We start from the raw sequence: 19,216 nt of genomic DNA on the forward strand, positions 1-19,216 counted from the left end.
AGATCAGCAGGTCTCTGTATACATTTCAGAACTATGTAGGGCACAACTGTGATAGCGATTTTTAAAAACTTGTGATGTTTAGATTTCATTTATTCTATTTCAACTAAGTTTTAAAAGATGTTATTTCCTTTCAGAAACCTGTATTTCCTTGTTGTTTCTTCACGTCATTTTCCAGTCTTGAATTAACAGAGAACTTTATGTGACTGACAAGAACCAGGAGCTTTTCACAATAGCGATTCGTCACCCAGAAAACTTGGAGATAATTCCAATTTAAGTAAGTTTTTTTAAAGTATACATCAGACAAAAAATGAACTAAAGTGACAATTGATCACACACTTCAATCCAAAGAAATAAGAAAATTCATGGGGTAAGCAAACTGATCGTTAACGATGAGTTTAAAACAGAGTAAATCATGCCTTTCTTATGGCCTAAGAAGCAACTCAGATGCTAAATAATAATTCAACCAGAAACAAGTTACCTTTTGGTACTCATCATTTTAACTGCAACACATTCATATTTTCATTTAGTGTCTAAAATTAGAACACTCAACTTTTTAAAAAATTCTGCATTATTCTGGGAAAACAGACAGCCCGATATTTATGACCACAGAAAAACAATCTGGAAGACAGAGAAGCTTGATATAATTTTAAAAGTGATTTGGCATGAATATCAGATTTGGGGATAAATTAAGAAGGTCAAGACAGATATATTGAGAGAAGTAAAAACTAAATTATTTATTGAAATATTAGTTCTCTTTAGATGCTAATGTGTGAAGGGATCTATTCCACATGGAATTTGTTTAGACTCTTAAAAGTATACTGATTTCAGAGTTGGCCAATGCCAACAATAATTACATAAGCAAACCAGAAATTGCCATCTGCCTTGTTTTCAGAGGCCTTCTTTTTTCTTCGGAGAAAATAAAAATATTAATTACCCCTGTTAACTTGGAGAGCCTTTGGGAAAGAATACCCTTGAAAGTCTTGCCACCTCCTGCTGACGGGCAGATAAAACAAAGCTCTCTCCTTCCTCCATATTGGCAAACTCTAACCGGCTCCTCCAGGAGAGAAAGGAAGAAATACTGCACCGGGGAGCGAGAGGTCCATGGCTTCAGCAGAGTGCGTCCTTGCGAGGTGACGAAACGGGAAAGTAGAGGAAAGTACTTTCAAATGTAACGCATAACGTAGAGGAATGGTAAACTAACGAAGAGAGGATGTTTTTACGAGCTTGGTAGAGTTTGCAACATAAGAACACTGAAAAGTTACACATTATTACTCTCCACTTGAAGGAAACGTGGATTTCATCTTTCTCAAGCAAACAACACATACACATACTGATTTTCTTAAAAGCACCCAAGAAGACATTTGAACTTTGCCCTCTGGACTTCTTACAGCTGGTTACATGTGTCCCCTCCTCACCTCGTCCGGGCACTAGAGAAAAAAGAAAACGAAAAAGTTATTTAGTCCAGCGATGCAAGGTCTCTGGATTTCTCATTCAACCTCTCTCTGTGCTTTGGTCCCCGGGCGGAACTGCAAACCTTTATCTCCCGGACTTCAGCAGTTCCCCTGAGCTCAGGAGGGCAGGGTGGGAGGTGGGACAATCCTGAAGGAAAAGAGAGTCACCCCTGCGTCCTAAAGTATTTGGAAGTGCTCGCTCGTCTCTGCTTCTAGTCGGTGCCGGTGCGACTCCGCCGCCCTCCAGTGAAGTCCCAGAAGCGGCCAAGTTTAAAGTGAAAGGAAGATAGAAGCACTCGCTCCCTGTTCCTTGGGGAAGCCCCGGACTCAGTTCCCCGCAGGTTCTGGCTGTGGATTTATCGAAAACTCCATTTTTTCACTTCGGGGGACAAAGCCACAGGGGAAGCGCTGATGGTTTCAGTGGAGACTCTCCTGGACGGCAGCGGTGTCCCTTGGGTTTATCTGTCTGAGGTGTCGCCGCACAGTCCCCCTGCTGCGCGAGTTTGACCCTCCGGCTCTCGAACTCGGATTCTCCGGCGCCGCCCGGGCTCCGCGGAGCTGCCCGCCGACCCGGAGGGAGGAGGCGCGCCGGGACCAGAGCCGCGCTCCTTCGGAACAAAGCAGCCGGAAGCGTCGCTCGGATTCCTAAACCCGGGATTGGACCCGGAGCCCAGGGCGCGGGGAGAGGGCGCAGAGGAGAGGAAGAAGGAGAGGCGAGCAGCTTCCACCTCCCGGGTTCTTCCCGCAAAGAGGCGGCTGTGTGGGTCCTGTTTCCGCGAGGGTGCGCGTGTCCGCGCCTGGGGGAGCCGCAGGCGTGCACCCGCAGGGCAACGCCAAAGCCTGGGAGAGCTGTATTGGCAGCAAAATGCGAAGGCGCTGTATCCGAGGAGGCCACCAGCACGTGGCTTTGCCAAGTAGGCCAGGAAGAGGCCCTTATTAGCCAGCTTCCCACTGCACTCCCCGACCCTTTCATTCTCTTTGGGTTCGGGCTGGTGTCGGGCCAGCGGGGATCGGAGCTGAGAGGGGAGGCGCTCGCTGGCGCCGAGGACCACGTGCTGGTGCAGCCGTCAAAGAGAAGTGGAACGGCGGCTCCAGCAGAGAGGAACGGCGTGATTTCACCGGGGGGCCCGGAGGAAGCCTTTGCCGGGTGGAGAGGGCGAGGGTAGGGTCCAGGAGAGAAGTCCTGGCAGAGTCCCCAGAAAAGCCAAGTCCTCCCCGGGGGGCCAGGTCGAGCTTTCCGCCACCCCTTCTCTTTCCTGCTTCAGACCTGTTCCCTGTCCCAGCGACCTTAGGGGCCATGCCTGGCTTATGACGACTCCTGGGCTCACTTTCTGACCTTGACATACTAAAACCTGGCCACCTGCAGCACTCCTAGTGTCTGAGGCCGAGCTGCTGCTCAAACATAAATGTTCTTTCCAGTTTCCACTCCCAGCTGATTAGGAAGCAAACCATCACCCACGGCTAAGGGGGCACTGGGAGCCAGCCTCAGGTGACTGAGACCCCGAGCTAGCAGCCCTCCGTCTCAGATTTCCCTGGCGGGTTCTAGCGAATGACTTTTCCTATTGCCATTAGCAGTCGCAGCCTGACCCGGCGACACGCCTTTATTCTGTAACCGTGGGGCAGTGGGCGGTCACCAAGTCCCCCCTAGCCAGAGGCTGGGGATGCCCCTGGAAGTTCTGCCTTCATCCTCCAGGTTTTCCGCCTTCTCTCCTCCCCCTGCCTGCAACGCCCTCGCGCCTCCCCTGCCTGGGGATTTGCGGGGCTTGGCGGCCGTCTCCGAGAGCCGGGGCGAACGCAGTCCGGAGCGCGCGCGGCTCGGGGGCGCGGGGCGCGGGGCGGGAGGCGGCGCGGTGGCCCGGCAGGGGTCTCGGCCGACTCTCGAGTCGGGGCGGCGCGGCAGCTCCCGTCACTGCGGCGAGGGCCGGCCCCACGGCCGCGCGCCCGCCGCCGCCGCCGCCGCCTCCATGCTGCAGCGCTGGGCGCAGCTCCTCCAGGCCGGGCGGCTGCCGGGGCCCGACCACGCCGCCGCGGGGAGCCGGGGACCCGCGCCCGCCCCCGGCCCCGCCGCAGCCCGGCCCCTGGGCCGCCAGCCCCGCGCCTGAGCCGCGGGCGGGGCACCGTGTGCAGCGGCGCGCGGGGAGGCGCCGGGCGTGTGCAGGGCGGCCCGCGCCGAGGACTCCGCGTGTGCGTGCGCGCGTGTGTGTGTGCTTGTGTTTGCGCGTGTTTTTCTTCTCCCCTCGAGGATGTGAGAATGGCTTCGCAGCTGGCTACTCCCTGAGGATTCTTGACTTTGTGGAGCTCTGGGTTGTGAGCATAATCCACCCATATAATCCATTTTGCACGGTCGGTTTGTATCAGGAGAAAAAAAGAGCAACTGGACGGGGGTGGGGCAGACCAACGCAACCTTCTGGAAATACACGCGCACACACACGAAAGAGAGGAAGAATGAAAGACCTGCGAAGATTTTCATAACCTTCCTGCTGGCCCTTCCCTTTTCCGGAGAGATTCTGGATCTTTTCTACCTTTTGAAGTCATCTTGGCATCTATATTTGTAAGCTGCTCTTCAGCTAGCTGCGTGTGTGTGCGTGTATGTCTGCGCGCGCCTATCTGATGCATTTGACTGTCTTTTATCCAACTGACCAGAAGCAAATGTGTTAACTCGGCGGTGCCCCTTGGTGCCCGGGTTCTCGCAGAGCGCAGAGGAGCCCGGACCCATTTTCCCGGCTGGATTCGGAGCGGCTGCCCGGCTGTGGACCCAAGTGTGTGGATCGCTTTACGCAGAGGTTTGGAAAGCTCGAGTATTAACCTGCTTCCAGGTACAGCACAAGGTCACCAGAGGGTCTTGCAGCTGTCTTGTTTGCTTGCCTCTAGACCTTCCTGTCTTGGCCAGAAGGATATTTACGTTTCGGTTCACATCATTTGAAGCCAAAAGTTCAGCCCTTCGAACTGTTTCTGTACAAACAAGGTAAAAAGGATTGCTTTTCAAACTGCTTAACAAAATCTCCGACTCTTCTTCAGCCTTTTCCCAGCTCCCGACCAAAATGTCATCAGCTCTTAGATTACATGGATTTGGGTTGGAGGAGAACTTGAAGGAAACGTGATCAAACGGCTATGCCAGACCACTCTCTTTGCCACCCGTGGTCCGCTGGGCATCGAAGCCGCTCTTGAGAAGGACCGGTCCCCTGCTTGCTTCTCCCTCCCTGTGCTGTGCCGGGTGTGCATGTGCAAGTGTGAATGCGAGTGCGCGCGCGCCCGGGTGCGAGTGTGTGAGTGTTTGAGTGTGTGTCTGTGTGTGCGTGCGCGGCCGCCCTGCCTCTGCCCGCTCCCCGGGCGCAGAAACGCGGGTTTCATGGGGCGATCGCCGCGGATCCCCCACCCAGCGCAACCTGCGGGCAGCGGCGGCAATGGCAGGAGCCGCCTCTCGGACTCCCTAGGATGCGGGTGCTGAGCTATGGCAAAGGGCAGCGAAGTGACGAGAGAGACCCGCGAACGACTGTGAAAGCCACCTGGAGCCACCTTGCCGGGATTGTACCTGCGGGCAGAAAGTCCTCCTACGACCGTCTTTTCCTCTAGAGGCACCAGGTAACAAGCAAACGACTACCCGCCTCACCCAGTTTCTTTCTGATCTTGTTTCTAGTGTCTTATCTGCATTGCAGGCTACTTTACTTATTAATGTTTTGAAAATCATTAGGAAGGGCTGGGTATCCAAGGGCGCCCTGTGATGTTGTAATATAATTTCTAGTTGGTGGAATATAAATCTATACCTGAGCACCAAATCTAGCTGTGAAAGCTAAGGGAATATGGATATGCTCCACCCTAAGTGATGTTTTTGGAAACCTAGGCGTGTTGAACCTGTCTAAAGATGCCAGAGATTAAAACCCCGTGTTTCCTTCAGGCTATGGTTGCCACGGACCATTTGGTATCCAAACCCTCCCCAGGCTGTGGAGCAGGAGAGGTTGTTTGGTTTCCACCCATGTTTCAGGCAAGCGTCGTCTTGACCCTTTTCTACCTCTGGTGCCGGGTTGTTTTCCTTTCCTGATTGTGGACGAGCTTGCCAGATCCTTTAGTAGTTGTAAATTACACATCTGGAGACTTTAATCTGAAATGGAGTTTTCTTGGAACTTGCTTTTGCATGGGAGGGAATTCATTTTCAGAGTGTGTATGTCGGGATATGGTGTTTGACTGTCAGGGTCTGCTTTTATGTAGCAATATAGATCCAGGAAAGGAGTCATTTTTATGTCTAGAGGAGTAAGGCTAAATGGGAACCACCACCCCAACACCACCCCCAGCTGTATTGTCTCGGTTGTGGAGAGGGGCTTTGTGTGCGCGTGTTTTTTCTTTTTGTTTTTTTGCTTTTGGTTTGTCTCTGTATAATATATTTGTATTTTGAAAATTCTTGCCAGTGCCTTGATTCACAAGGAGTAAGGTGGATTTGCGACTTCCTAATTAACATATTGGGTCTGATATGTTAAAATGGAGATTCCCAAGGCCGGCTGAGGAGCACGAATTTTGGGAACTTCCAAAGCCCCTCACCCTCGCACCTTATTTTTCTCATTTCCTTTTCCTATCACCTCTGCATCCCCTACAGAAAATTTCACTCCCTTCTCGAGGGCATTACGATTAACAAGATAAAGCACTTCCAAAGTAGTCTCATCAATGTTTGATTTGATAGTGAGGGCGGTCTGAATAATTCAGCTAAGGAGCGCTCGTCTGTCTCCCGCCTCGGGAGCTGCCTGCTGTCTGCCCCGGCAGAGGATTCGCCGGGCCCTGCGCGCGCGCCCTGCTCCTGGAGGCAGCGCCCCGGCTGCTCTGGCAGTTTCTCTTTGCTAACACGGCTTGGAAAGTGTCGGGGCGCTGCCTGCTTTATCTCCGCTCGCTGAGTTTCTATACATATCCATATGATGGCATTTGCAGACTGCAAGCTGGCCGCCAGCTAGCTGCTCTCGCTGGCCCTGTGCGTTGATGTCTCCGGCTCCTCCGGAGTCTGGGCTCGGCTGCTGCTGCAGCCCTCACAGGCTGGTGGTGCTACAAGGCCGTGTATGCCTGGGCTTGGGGGCTGGGCTCCGCCACTGCAGCTGCCAGGGCCGCGTTGACACTTTCTTGGGGCGGGGCGGGAGAGCTCAGCGGGCCCCCTGGCAGACAGCAGGCGCATCATGGCTGAGGTGGCCGCCTGGATATGAGAGGAAGGAGGTGCAGAGAGATGCGTGGAGGGCAGTGATGTCCTACTCCACTTCCTGCGCCTGCAGCCACCCCCGCTACTCCCCGCCCGCCGGTAAATGAATATTCAAGAACATAGAACCAAAGCTGGCTGCAAAAATGTCTTGATATTCACATCCTGCATGATTTCTCAGGATGCAAAACCTGAAACTAAGTGTGTTTTTCCTAGATTGCCATTTGTTTGTTCCTCTTTCTTCTCTCCCCTCTTCCTTCCTGGATTTAATCGGGTCACTTACACCCCTGTTTTACCTCCAGTTGGAATACCGCTGGAAAGACAGCTACCCCCACCCCCGGCCCCTGTCCAGTAAACCTGAGGGAGATGAGGCCGCTCTTCAGACAGAGAGCCCCAGGGAGAACCAGGAAAGGATGCAGAGGGTGACTGACTTTAAGAGAAAAGCGGATCCCCACTCTCCCCTCGGAGCAGTGGGAGAAGAAGGGGTCCTGCCTGCGTAAAAACTAAAAATAACTGGGCATTTGGGAGGAATTAGGTGCGGATTTTTCTTTTCTTTTATCTTCTTTTTTTCTCTCTCTCTCTTCTAGTGAATTTATTTGTATTTCCCTTATCACTCAGAAACCCCTAGACAGAAATCTGATTTGTGTGTGCTAAAAATCTGACAGGGATACCTCTTTGTCCCTCAGATTTCTCCAGAATATTATCACAACAGAAACTATATCATACTCATAGTACTCGTGAGCAGATAAGGCATACCTGTTTAGAGGGTGCCCAAGAAAGAAGGAATGCTGGTGAAGAATGTAAGTACTTGGGAAAATAATGTGTTTCTCCGTCTCCCTGTTCCTTTCACTTCCTTGTCTCACTGAGGATTCAGTCTTGTGCAGGTTAAGTCTTGTCCTTGTGCCCTCCTGCCTCCTCAGGGAAGGCAAGACACATGCCTTGACTGGGCGTTGAGTGCTCAGGAGCCTAGACATAGATGATGGTGTGATTTGTGTTTGAAAATGCCATTCATTGGTGCAGACTGGAGTCAGGTGAACTGTCATAACCAGATCGACTTCCTGGCACAGAGTTTCACGTATAGAAGCTCTTTAAAAATGGAGATTTCTGCCTCCCTTCCCTTCTCCCTTGTCTAGAGAGACAGAAAGGAGCAAACCAGTTTGGAGATCTGAGTCCACTGTCCTTATGCAGCATTGTACTTAGCACTGGCCTGGCTCACTGAGGGGCTAAGACTGTTAGATGTTGACAGGAAATTTCCCAGCCAGAGCTTCCTTCCTTATAAGCCCTCTTATGGTCACGATTAAGAAGGGCAGAACGATAGGAAAGTCAGAACACCCATGGGAACTGATGTGAGCATATTGGCAAGTGGAAAGAAGTTGCCACATGACTCCTGTTCCCTAGACCGTTTCTTTGAGTCATTTTCTCCCTTTCTTTTTTCAAGAGGAGGATGACCTTGAGCAACGCCAGTCTTCTGAGCTTCACACACCTCTTTTCCTCCCTCAAACATGTGCCCTGCATGTGAACACACACACCCCTCACTTTTGAAATAGGAGATTCCTGTGCTTGTGTGTTTTGGGAGGGGTCCATCAAGATAGATCTCTGGCTGATACCAGCCAGAGGTGATTTTCTTTCCTTTTTCTCAAGACGGGATGGCAAGAGCTGTGGTCACTTGAGGGAAAATTGCCCATTCTTTTCCCTTCGTCCATTGTTTTTGTCTCCTCTGTCATTAAATGTATGCTTGGTGTTAAAGCAGTGTCTGGTTATGGCATTGGTGTTTAAATGACCATCGTTACACCATATCTATCTGTCTTTCGTCTTTTCATGAATGACTGTCATGTCCCTTTGGCCGTTTAAGCCAGTGTTCTGTTTCCTCTTGTGGCTTGAAGCACTGTTGGCTTGGGAGTTTTGCTGAGTTTTCTGGCTGGTGACACTAGGATCATGCTCTCTGCTGATACTATTGCCGTGATGTTATTTGGCTGAGATGAGATGCTCGGAGATGCCTAACTATGTTCCTGCCTCGACATAAAACTACTACATGATAACCCTGCATCATCACTATTCAGTTATTTTAAAAGAAATTTACAATAAATAAGAAGGCTAAGAAGCATTTTTGCCAGCTTTGAGGTTGGAGTAAGAAAGCCACTTGAAACTTTCAAAAGGCTTAACTGGCTAATCTGTTAACTCATTTCAGTGAGTTTTATTTTCTGTTTACTCAGAAGTGTAACATATTGGCATTACTTTCAGCGTTTTGTGTGTAGTGTGATCAGTTCTAAGTTTTATATTCCCTTGAAGAATAAAGGTATAAATTGAGACTTTTAAATGGATGTGATTGTGCCCCCTAAGATACATAGCTAACGGGTAATTTTGCTAAATCATTCCACTGACACACGTGTGCAGAGCTCTGCCTTGTTCAGCACGCCTTGAGAGTGAGGCTACTGACTATATTGCTCCAAGCAACATTTTTATTCCTGTGGCATCCTTCAATCATTGAGGACTGTTTAAAACCCAAGGCAGTATAATTTGTCCATTACATGGTGTGTGCATGGTGAAATTAAGAAGTATTATGTTTATAAGTATTGAAGCTATTCTGGTGAGAGGTGAACCATTTTTATTATGCTCTATCAACATAAATTGTATGTTATTATGAAAACCCCAGTTTCACATAAGTATAGCACGAGATAGCAATATAAGAATTTAATTCAGAGATAGTTAATGATGTTTTGAAGCTTTTCCATCATAGTATTCTGATAGATACTGCTTTGACAGACGGCTTTTTACTGAACTATGACATGATTTAATACTAATTATGAAGATGATTAACAAGTGATAGAAAATTACAATGGAATTACATGGTTAGATGAATGTATTATCATTTTACTGAGACCAAGTAAACCACATGAAGAGGCTTTATTATTTCAACTACAAACTACATCTGTAAGATTTCTCAGAAATTGGCTTTGATAGCCTATGTTTGTTAAGCTACAAACTTGATCACATTGGGAGGAAAATGCCAATTAACCAATTTGGGTCTTTCTAGAATGTATATCTTTTTATAAAAGAAATCTTTCTAATCTTAAACCTCATGCTGTTTCTTTTCTTTGTGGGACCATGTATGTAATTTATTGCTTTAAAAAACCTTCCAATGACATATTTTGAAATTGGTGTTATAATAACCCTTGTGAATACCAATTGCAGAATTGCCACTGAATATTGAATCTGTTTTACATTTTATAAGAAAAAGGCTCTGGAAAAGAAGTAATAAGATCAATGAATGAAGTTATAGGATCCTTTTTCCCAACTCTGGGAGCAGTTTCTGAATTCTTAGAAAAAGAATGAAAGAAACACTGATTAGATCAATATATACTCAGTTAGAACTAGAAACTTAATTAGGGATAGAAGCCAAAACAATGTCCATGATACTCCATTCACTCTGACCCGTTCAGCTCCTTTGAGGAAATGCTAAAGGGCCCTCAAGGACACACACCAGTTGATCTCTGGATTCTCTGCCCCGTGTTGACTGCTCATTTCCTGTCTTGAAGTAGGTTTTTCCTGAATCTTAGTAGTGTCACTTCCAGAATTATAGGGTATTTGCATTAAAGTGATTTACTCGTGGGAGCTTATCAACTCTGTAACTATGAAAACTGACTTTCTCTCATCTTCTTGGGAAGTACAGGCTGTGGTATTTTTCCTAGTAATTAGCTTTTTGTTACTTTTTCCCATCGTGTAAAAATTAGGTTATTCGGCGAATTTACGCACACTTGTTTTGTTAGTGCTCAGGCATTTGTATGGCAACATGAAAATGCGTGTAATCTATATGGCAACGTCAACACTGCATTGAATGGTTCATATGCGTTATTCCACATGGGTGGATATTGTTATATCACTAACATTCACAGATATTTTAACTTGAAATGCTTCATTTAATAGAAATGTACCTACATTTAAATAGAAAATTTAGAGTTATTTGTAGGAATTGTGTAGGATATTTGCTGTGCATTGACTGTTCAAATGTCAAGCACTTTAACAACGTATAACTAGATATTGGATCCTGACCGCAAGGAGCTTATTTTCTTAGTAACATGAAAGATATAAACAAATGCATAAACTTGAAAGTAACTGATATTTTTATTCTGTTTTGATATTTTAGGCTTTGTAGTCGGGGACAGAGTGGTAATCAGGAAATTGTAACTGTGATCATGGAAGTCAGTTTTGTGCAGTGGTGAGAAATATGAACTTGGGGGTTTTACAAACCTGTGTCTCAGGCCTGTCTAACCTTGAGCAAATCATATAACCTCTCTGAGCCCCAGTGTCATCATCTATAATGAAGCTAATAATACAAGAAACTTAGCTGCTACCATCGTCGTCATCACCATCATCACCATCATCGTTATCATCTCATTATTAGCTATAGTGAGGGTAAAGGAGGAAAAAAAGGATGTGGTAATTGGACGACTTCAAAGCCTATGCTTTGGTGAATCGTAGACACTCAGAGTTCCATGGAATGCTAAAGTTCAACCAAACCAGGGCTCACACAGTCCAGTGTCTTCACAGACCCAGCAGGAGATTTAAAGCAGGACCTCTGGCTGGGTTTAAGAAATTGTGGGCTGTAGGAGCTCTGGTACACTGAACAGCCTATAACATACCCAAGACATTCAAATTTAGATTCATTTTAACCCCTGATGGGTCCAGCATCATGAAACTTCTGAGTTATCTTGACATCTATTCAATTTTTAAATTTTCTCTCAAGCATTCCTGCCAAGTAGTCATCTTGACTAAGCTTGAGTACCTTGAGTGATCTATTTTTGTATAGGCATATGATAAAATTTCTTTTTGGAGTTGAGCCAACAAGCTGGCATCCTGGGCTTCTAGTCAATTTTAATATGGGAGGGGGATACAAATAAATCTAATTCCCAATGACAGTACCTCAAATATTTAAACTGAGTTGCTTGAGATCCCCAACTCACAATAGTTCTGCTTTTGATTAAACGTAACTCTGGATCTTAACTGGTTTGGGACACTTTTGCCTGTGTCGTGATTTCAAGCCCTTGTACCTTTTATGTTCCATAAATGTGAGCTGTGGTTAGTCTCATCTTCACCCTCTTCTAGATAGGCTCCAGTTGGTTTGTCTCCTTTTTCACTGAAGTGTGGTACCTGTGCCAACAAACCACATGGGTCGACTAGTGTAGAGTTAAGCAGGGCCGTTGTTTCCTTGATTTTGGAACAGAGAAAGCAGATATTTGCTGTGACTCTCCATTCTGCACTCATGTCAGGTATTATTATTTGATCAATGCCTTCTTTCCTTTTGAGCCTAGACAAGGCATTGGAGTCCTTAACATGTTCCTCTAGATACTCCAACTCATCAATCCAGGTTTGGTCACAAGATTAAAAGTATTTGCTATTTGAGCCTAGACACTAGTAAAGAGACCTGAAATCATTTTCTCAACATTCACATTGTAAGATTTGCTCATGATCAAATATTTAAATGTTTTCCACTAAATATTGAGATAAAAGTAACTTATAAATTGTAATGATGTTGTTCATAGTAAACATGAAAAACAATGAAATGGAGCAAGATAAGAATAGTAGATTTTCATCTTACCCTACAGTGATGGGCTGGCTGCCTCATGGGCTCTCTGATCTAGACAAGAATGACTCAAGGTCCATTCTTTTTTTTCTTTGAGGAAGATCAGCCCTGAGCTAACATCCTCTGCCAATCCTCCTCTTTTTGCTGAGAAACACTGGCCCTGAGCTAACATCCGTGCCCATTGTCCCTACTTTATATGCGGGACGCCTAACACAGCATGGCTTGCCAAGCGGTGCCATGTCCACACCAGGAATCTGAACTGGCGAACCCCGGGCCACCAAATCGGAACGCGTGCACTTAATATTTGCACCAACGGGCCGGCCCTGGCCCATTCTTTGATTCCTTTAACAAACATTTACTCAGCATTTAATGCGTGCTTAGATACTCTGCTAACAGTTCCTCCTTGGAGACACGAAAGCCAACGTGGCATAGATGCCACTCCAGGGAAGCTGCCATCTAGAATGAGGAACAGATATTCTTTCATAGAGGCAACCCTAGGCCTGAGTCAGTCTTGATGATGTTTTCACATCTTTGCATCTTAATTTACCCTTAAACCTAGATCATAGTGATTTTCAGAATATTTCCTAAGTTAATTTGTGTTACCTCCTCCATTATTGAATAAAATCGACCATTAGGCTCCTACCAGTTTTGCCAGCCTCCAAATGAGGTCACCTAATTTCTAACAAGGGGAAAAATAATTTGAATACAGAAGGAAATGACGATAAATCTCGTTTTATCTGGTATCTTTGCAGAAGGAGTCTTTTGGTTATTGACATTCTCCATTTTCTTGAATGTTATTTCTTTTTTAGGCATCATGTTTAAAAATGTTTTTTAAAAGTTTTACTTTTTAATATGAAGGCTAATGATTATTAAAATTGACATGCCAACTCTAAATATAGTTAACTTCTTTTAGTGACTTCAGGTCCTCATCGAATATGTTCGTGGCTGCCGAAAGCCCTCGGGGACCAATCCAAGTTGAGGCACTTGGACTGATGCTAAATTTCCCCAACTTCTTTGCTTTCCCTTTTGTCTTCTATGTGTGACTTTTCTGTGATTATTTTCCTTGTTCTCATATAGCTAACTTTTTTCAGTGGGCCTGTTTTCCTTTGTAACTCACTGATAGGAACTTATTAACAAAATGACAAGATTGTTAGATCTCTTTGTAAACTAAGAGCCTGAGGATGAGTAAAATTCTAAGACCTTCTCTGCTGAGGAAGGCACATGAGTTTTCCTCCGTGTCTGGGGATGACGACTGTGACCATCATCAGCAGCAGCAGTGTCAGCAGCAGCAGCAGCGTCATCATCATCATCATTTTCTGAGAATGTAGTCTGCACCAGGCCCTGTTGGCTTTTACTTTCCTCTAATCCATGCAATAGCCCTGCAGCTTAGGCATGATTGTATACATTTTTCAGAACAGCAAGTTGAGACTGAAGGCAATTAGTTTACTTGTCCATGATTGTATGACTGATAGATGATAGGGCTAGAATTCCAACCCAAATATTTCTGATTCTAAAGAGGATGCTATATCTGCAATACCTACAAGATTTCCCTTTCCTCCTACCTCTTAAAGCTGTCTTTTGTTGATTATTATGTAAACGTGTTTTTAACCTCCTACAAGGATGATGGCCATCTTCTGAATATGCATCTTATTCTTAATTTCTTTTCCCTTGATGGTACTCCATGAATTGCCACATTTATGTCTGGAAGTTTATGAAAGACTTTATGGTTAGCCATTAGGGTATTCTGTAGCCGTTTGTATCGAGAAGGAAGCGTTTGATGCTGAGTCTGGGATATAAGTATACACTAGTTTTTTTGCTGAACTAGGCTGTGTGATTTTGGGTGATTTGCTCTCTCTACTTCCCAGTTCCCACCTGCAAAAGGGATTTGCAAGCCATTGTAAACTGGCTGGTGTGTCTTAAGTAATTAATGAATAATTATTGCCTTTAGTGCTTTTTCTAGTACAGAAGAATCTGCAAATTCTGTGAATGTCCCCATCGGATGGAACTTGGAGTTCACTCTCTTTCTCATGAAAACATTTGCATTTGTCTCATCGTGTTGTACATCCCTCTCACCTCTTACGCCCTTTGGCATGTTACCTGTGCAGGCTGCTATTCCTGTCCTTAATGAGTGCTTCGGGCTTCTCCCAATTACCTCCTCCCTTTGGGACAGAGCCAGAAAAAAGTCAGATAACAAACTCATTTCCTCACCTTGAATCCACATTTTTATACTGTAATTCCAATGATAGAGGGAACTGACAGCCAAAATCTGATGCTCCATTCTAGATTTATCTGTTGGCAGAACAGACCATTTCTAGATTAAGCCCTGTAGTGTGTTCCCATCTGTGATTTACTTTCTTATCTCCTTTAGTGAATTCAAAATGGCCACAGATTCATTGCAGGTCTTCCCATCAAGAGTAGACGTCTGGTTCCCTTCCCCTTGAATCTGCACCGGCCTTGAGACTTGCTCTGAACAACAGGTATGGCAGAAGTAATATGGTATAACTTCTAAGCCAAATCCTCCAGAGACCATCTAGCCTCCACTCTTGCCCTCCTAGAAAAATGTTAACAGCATGCCGCAAAGCTTGGATTCCTATGCTGGAGACGAGTGGCCCAGCTGGCAGCCAGCGCCAATGGCAAGACTTGTGAATGAGGTCACCTTAGATCATCCAGACACCATTGAGCTTTCAGGTAATTATAGCCACATGAGTGACCCCAGGTGAGACCAACCCAAATTGATGACTCACAAATCATGAACAAATAAAATGGTTGTTACTTTAAACCATTCAGTTATGGAGTAGAACTAGATAACCAAGATACCCACCTTGGATAATGGGACATATATCTGCTGTATCTGGGCATGTTGACCCCTCCATCCACGGATTCATGTATTTTTAGAGAAGACTATATTCTTTTATTAAACCTTTGGATATATGTGCTGATGGCTCAAATGCTTCACATATCCTCAAAATGCTTTTTCCTGAGATGTTTCCTAACATGGCTGATTGTACATGAGCATTAACTGTGACTTGCCTGTTTTCCACTGGGCTCACTTATCACGGCCTTGGAGAAGCTCCCCTGAAAGGGCTGTCCTCATCCTAGGGATCATGCTAATCACCCAAAGCCCAGGGGAGGGTTGGTCTTTGTTTCTCCAAGTTTCATCTGGGCTTGGTTTGGTTCAGAGTGACATTTTGTCGTTTCTCCAAGATTTCATTTTACCTTCTAATTATGTTCTAGTGATTCATATTTACTATTCATTTCTTCTGTAAGTTAAATCTAGATTGCACAATTATTTTATTCTGGGACTTCATGTATACCTCATTTTATTTAATAATGTTCTCATTTATGTATCAAATTACTCTACAGGAATTTGACATATTGTTACGGATATAATAAGGTACAGGATGTAGGCCATGGGGCAGTACAATTATAATGGTTTTATAACTTTCTGATTACTATTTATTTTCAAAAAATACATAATTACAAAATGAATGCAGTCAAATTCAGTGTTTTGATTTTTAGTAAAAGAGAGACATTTGTGAGGAGGTGCATGAGAATGCATGTCGCATTCACATATTTTCTACGAAGTGTTTTGTTATGATTTGAAATTCTCTCTGGGATGTATTGAATATGAAATATTTTATTTACATTTTCTTCCTGCAATTTCTTACTGTGATTTTAGAGTTTAATATAAGATACGTAATGTATGTTGTGCTAATCATTTGAAATTTCTACTAGTGAATTCTAAAATAACGAAATACATAAATTCCATCTGCTATGTGCTGGAATGTACACTGAAATTGACTTTCTTAGCATGATATGTATCGACTGCCCCATCTGTAAAGTGGGGCTAATGCTGATGTCCCAAAGGCCAGTTGTGAGGAATGAGTGAAATAACGAATTCTCAGCGCTTCATACATTGACTGGCAAATAACGGAATGCTCAGACAGCACAAGCAAAATGCGTGCCCTTGTATTTTATATATCAGAGTGTAGTATTTGGCCTGAGTAGATTGTCAGCTTACAAATCTCTTTCTCTTCTACTCTGTTGACGCCCCAGATTGAAGGAATTTTCTAAGACAATATCAGAGTAATACCTTTCTTTCCCGATGAATGCAGAAGTTTTTTATAAAATTAACAATAAACCAAACTTTCATACAGCTCTAGAATAACTAAGTTATTGTTAAACTATCTGAAATAATATTTTAAAAGAAACATCTCAAATAATGTATGGCCTTCAGAACATGGCTAGGAAGACTGAAGATAATAATTTATCTATTATCATGAAGATAATAATTTACCTATTATCTATAGGTAGGACCAATCCAACTTGTTTAGAGTTTTAAAATTACGCAGTTTAGGGGAGCTTTTGAAAAAAAAACAATATGAAATTACCAACACAAATGTTGAGTGAAATGCCTTGGAAGGAGCCTGTGTGTGTGATATTAGCTTTGTGGCAAATCTGCCTTTCTTAGTAAGTACATGTTCAATGAATTCAGGAGAAAATTAGTAACTTTCTTTACTTACTGTTTGGGAAAATTGATTTTATAGTTCTTTAAACTACTTTGTGCTGAGAACTTTTTTAAAATGCGTGGTAACCTTTTTAATGGTTCTAGTGCTTCTTTGAATATGTTTTTGTTAATTGAAAATTAAAATATTTCTCTACGTAGCCATATGAGTATATGACAGTAGCACTTCTGGTTTTATTGGGATCAAAATAAATGGACAAATCAATATGTGTAATTAATTACCAAAGTTTTCCAATGATGTTGGGGAAATAATTTCTCCAATTTCATATGATGTCTATAGCATTACAATTGAAAACATGGAATAAATAATTATTTCTAAGTATCTATATTAAAGGAAAGTATCTATATTAAAGTATCTGTATTAAAGTATGTATATGACAGGAAAGAAGCAGATTCAAGGGCAATTTTAAAGGAAAACGGTGAATTTCAGTGAAATCATGCTTGGTACTAAATGTATACTCAGGAAGTGTTTGAGTATTGATATGTACATTAATTAATAAATATTGGTTTTGAAATGTTGCTATACAGCACTAAAATCTATTTTTATGACATAATAGAAAGAAACCAATTTCATTTTTATGGTCATTTTCTGTATATTGATCTTTGCATTTTAATGTTAATATTTGAACATTTGGGGATCCATGAAAAAGGAAAAATCACCATTTTTAAAATACAAAAAAAGCAGCCCTTGAAAAACAATGTAATGTCATTCTGAAGATTTTCCCTATCCTGCCTGTCTAGGTAGTCCCTCCAGAAAATACGATCATATTGGGAATGGGAAGTATCAAGTCCTTCAAACTGATTCAAAGCACATAGTACACAGTTTTCTCAGATTGGGTAGTAGGTTTTATGGGATTCAGTGATTCTGGGTTGGAGAGAATCCATGTGAGCTGAGTGTAAGTGGAGTCAGTACTCATTCTTGCTGCATTGGTGCTATCAATAACAATTTAGAGATATGATTTGTCATCATGAGTTGAAATCATATATTGACGATATAGCAGTCCAGGGGGGAGTTGAGGCCTGCAGGTGAATGATGTGAGACAAATGGAGCAATATGATGGTCCTAAGCTTGTTAGTGTTTAGGTTGTGCAATCAGCATTCTACAGCATAAGATTTTTGATTTCAGCACCTTGAGTTAAGGCTGGAAAACAGTATCCCATCACTTAGGATTTACTTGGCTGCAAGTAGAAAACTCAACCCAAATTGGCTCAAGAATCAAAGGAATTTCTTGGTTCACACAACCAATAGCCTAAAGTGGTGTTACCTTCAGGTATAGCTTGATTCAAGGTTGAAATAGTTGAAAAACTAGATCCAACTTTCAACACTATTTTCTCTCTATTATTTCTTTTCTCCTATTTGGAAGGGCGGAGCACCGATCAGCTTCATATCATCATGCTACAAAGTCCAAAGGCAGAGGGAGAAATCAAAGAAGGAGAGAGAGGAATGTGCGTTGAAAGGAAGTGGGGGCAACTGCTTCCTGACAGTCTGACAAAGGTCCTTTAATTTGTTCTTTTCAGCCGTGGTTATTTGACTTGTGCCCTCAACTTGGAACTTGGCTCGAAGGAGTCACATCACTGCTTGCCCTTTTCACCTCGTCCTTTTTCCTGTCCTCTCTTCCTCCTCCATCCCTCCCTCCTTTTATTTCTTTCAGATTTATTTTGCATGAAAAGCCACTGTCTTATCCTCCATTTGAAATTCAAAAGCTGATACAGCTTGAGTGAAATTTTAATATTTTGCTTAATAATCAGGGTTTTCTGCTGTAGAGGAGGAAAAATAATTTTCCCTCTACTCTTCTAGGTTCTTGCCTGACACCCACCTGTAATAAAAAGAAAGACTAATAGGAGAAAAACAAACAGAAGTTTAATAACATATATACCTCCTGTATACATGGGAGATACCCAGGAAAACTGAGTAACTTATATACCTTATATACCATCACCTTATATACCATCTCCAGCTAAAGACAAAGAAAGATGTTGGTGGGGGGGAGGTCAGATATGGAAGGTTTACAGGCAAAGCACAGTGAACAAGGGTAAGGATGTCATACAGTTTTAAGTCAGTGCCTTCTCTGTTGATAAAGAGTTTCTAGAGATTGAGTCATGTCTTCCTGTTATAGAGAGGGAGACACCCTTACAAATGGAGATTTCCCCCTTAAATGTAACTGCCGCTTACAAAAGGGTCACTTCTACTCAGTTTTCGGAGCTTCTCCCATGTCTACTGTTTCTTGAAAATAACCAACTCAAGATAATCCTTCTGCCAAAGAGGCACATTTTGGGGTAGCAAATTCTGCTCCTTTTCACTGCTTTGAGATTTCTTAGCAAGTTTGGTATTTTTGGAAAACAAATTGAAAGTGGTCAAACCACACTCTTACTATAAAATCTTTGAAATTAATGCATCTAAGAGGATTTAACTACAAAGAAAATTCTATCATTGAGAAGTTAAATGACACTTGTAATATTTGTGTAAGACAAGTTTCATCTTATAATAAT

General features: G+C 43.7%; 1 protein-coding gene across 9 annotated transcripts in view; it reads left to right on the plus strand.

The window, feature by feature from the left end:
* Positions 1–3,556: 3,556 nt before the first annotated feature.
* Positions 3,557–19,216, plus strand: part of LRFN5 (leucine rich repeat and fibronectin type III domain containing 5) — a 248,990-nt gene continuing 233,330 nt past the window's right edge. For 3 of the 9 annotated variants that reach the window (XR_011441101.1, XR_011441100.1, XR_011441102.1), the window contains exon 1: positions 3,602–5,033. The gene's annotated coding sequence lies outside the window, so the exon portion shown is untranslated. Of the gene's footprint in view, positions 5,034–19,216 lie in introns of all 9 variants that reach the window. The other 6 variants (XM_005603451.4, XM_070274706.1, XM_070274669.1 and 3 more) reach the window with 6 other exon arrangements.

Source organism: Equus caballus, chromosome 1 (genome assembly GCF_041296265.1).
Source record: "Equus caballus isolate H_3958 breed thoroughbred chromosome 1, TB-T2T, whole genome shotgun sequence".
NCBI lineage: Eukaryota > Metazoa > Chordata > Mammalia > Perissodactyla > Equidae > Equus > Equus caballus.